This window comes from Scylla paramamosain, chromosome 10 (genome assembly GCF_035594125.1).
Source record: "Scylla paramamosain isolate STU-SP2022 chromosome 10, ASM3559412v1, whole genome shotgun sequence".
Classification (NCBI taxonomy): domain Eukaryota; kingdom Metazoa; phylum Arthropoda; class Malacostraca; order Decapoda; family Portunidae; genus Scylla; species Scylla paramamosain.
This window is the reverse complement of record NC_087160.1, coordinates 6,977,501-6,980,000: the sequence shown is the minus strand read 5'-3', so window position 1 is coordinate 6,980,000 and position 2,500 is coordinate 6,977,501. Positions and strand designations below refer to the sequence as shown.

The window sequence follows — 2,500 nt, the reverse complement described above, 5'->3', positions numbered from 1 at the left end:
AGGGTGAGAGAATGGCGTTGTGATGCATGAAGCCAGGAGACTTTAAAATATGGTTTGGGACGCCAGATTATATAAAAAAAAAAATAAATAGAAGCTGCCACGATGAGAGAGAGAGAGAGAGAGAGAGAGAGAGAGAGAGAGAGAGAGAGAGAGAGAGAGAGAGAGAGAGAGAGAGTTGTTTAGAAGCACAAGAGGAGGTGAAGAGGATCTGGTATTCACATGTTTTTGGTGCATTTGTGAGGAGGACTGGGAGGAAGAGGAGGAGGAGGAGGAGGAGGAGGAGGAGGAGGAGGAGGAGGAGGAGGAGGGGGTTAGGGAGAAGTATTAAGAGGAAAAACTGGACCGGAGGAGGAGGAAACTTGAGAAACTAACCGAAGGAATGAACAGCAGAGGAAATGCCAGAGAGAGAGAGAGAGAGAGAGAGAGAGAGAGAGAGAGAGAGAGAGAGAGAGAGAGAGAGAGAGAGAGAGAGAGAGAGAGAGAATCCAATATCGTCCAATATATGCGTGCAAGTCAGGTGAGAAGGAAGGTAAAAAGCGGATGTATGCATGAGAGCAAGGAGGGAAAGCCGAAAGTCGAGGTCGAATAACACGAAGCAGAGCAATCCTAACAAACTCTCCCCCTGCCAACTCTCACCCTGGAGGAGGAGGAGGAGGAGGAGGAGGAGGAGGAGGAGGAGGAGGAGGAGGAGGAGGAGGAGTTATTTGGCATCCAAGGCCGTACTGGGCGTCTGGTTGGCACTTTCCTGACGGGCTGTGTGGCAGAGAGACGTGATCTTATTTTCCTAGTTTGTCGGGTTTTATTTTTCATTTTCTTTCCTTTTTTTACACTTTTTCATTTTTTGCAGTATCCATATTTAATTCTTTTGCAACTTTTCTAGCAGTTTTTATTTTGTAGCAGTTTAATTTTTCTCGTAGTCTTGTTCTTTTTATTTTCTATTTTTTCCGACCTTTCATTTTTCTTTTTATATTTTTCTCCTTTTTGGGGAGGGAAATTTCCTTATTTTATTTTTTTGTTACTTTTTTCTTTCTACCAACTTTTTTTTTCTCGTGAACTTGTTTTTTTCTGTTTTCCTTTTTCCCATTTTTTTTCGTTTCCTCACTTTCTTTTTTTTGTATTTTTCTTCCTTTTTTATTTCCTTTATTTCACTTTCCCTTCCTCTCAGCTTCTTCTTTCTCGTGACCTTTTCTTAATTTCCTTTTCCCCACACTTTTCATCCTTTCATTTTCCTTTTTTTTTGGCAGTTCCCCTTTTAATTTTTAGATACTTTTCCCTTCTCTCAGCTTTCTTTTAATTATTATTCTTTCTTCCTTTTTACTCCCATTTCTATTATATCCGATCTTCCCTTTTCCCATGTATTTTTTCTTTTTATTAAAGTTTCTTTATATTTTCCTCCTCCTCGTTTTTCTTTATTCACTTTCCTTTTATACCTCACATTCTTTTTACCTCGTTGCTTTTTTTTTTTTTCTCTCACATGTTTCCAGCTTTTTAACTTTCCCCTTTTCCATTTTTCTTTGTTTTCCCTGCTCTTCCCCAGTTTTTATCACACCTTCCCTATCTCCCATGCGATAAAACTTCGAATCTTTTTATTGTCCCCACTCCCTTACTCCTTCCCCCATCATCCACCCATGTCCCTTCCCTCCCTCCCGAGCCACCACCACCACACACCCACCAACACCCTCCTTACTGAAACTATAACCCTTAAAAAGTTCTTCGTTCTTTCCATCCCCAAAACTGCACCTCTTAAAAACTCTGCTCTCCTCTAGAAAAGTGCGTCTCTTATAAATGAGTGCTTCGCTTCCAAGAAAATCAGATTTCGGTAAAAATTTGAGTCTTACCTTTCTCGCCTAATAAGAAAGTATGGGTCGCGAAAACCTCTTATGTACGCAGCCTGCCTCCTGAGAACGGCTTGTGTCTTTCTTCTTTTTTTTTTTTTTTATATGAAATTGTGCGTACCTTTGCTTCATTAACTTTATAGAGGTGGTGGTGGTGGTGATGGTGGTGGTGGTGTCTTCTCCTCCTCTTTTTGTCTGTCTGTCCCTTTGCTCCTCCTTGTTCTACTCTACAATTTTTTTTTCATTTATTTTCTTTTCTTTTTTATCTTTGTTCGTTTCTTCCACGTTCTCGTTCCTTCATTCTATTTTTTTCTCTACTTTTTCGCCTCTTTTGCTTTTTTATTTCTTTCTCACGCGTTCTTCTTATTCCTTTCTTTTCCTTTACTCTGTTCTGCCTTCCTTTCGTCTGCTCTTCCCTTTCCCTCGTCGTTTTCGTTGCCTTCCTCCTCCTCTTCCTCCTCCTCCTCTCTCCCATTCTCTCCTCTCTCCTGTCCTCTCTTCTCTTCTATTCTTTTGTTCCTCCTCCTCCTCCTCTATCTTTTCTCTTCATTCTTCCTCCTCGTCCACTTTCTCCTATTTTTTTCCCCTTCTTTTCTTCCTTCCTCCTCTCCTCTCCTCTCTTCTCTTCTCTCTTCTCTTCTTTTCTCTTCTCTTCTTTTCTCTTG

General features: G+C 40.8%; 1 protein-coding gene across 1 annotated transcript in view; it reads right to left on the bottom strand.

Annotated features, from left to right (window-relative positions):
- LOC135104016 (uncharacterized) overlaps nt 1-2,500 on the bottom strand; it is a 115,605-nt gene that overhangs the window by 110,940 nt on the left and 2,165 nt on the right. The gene's annotated exons all lie outside the window — the stretch shown is intronic.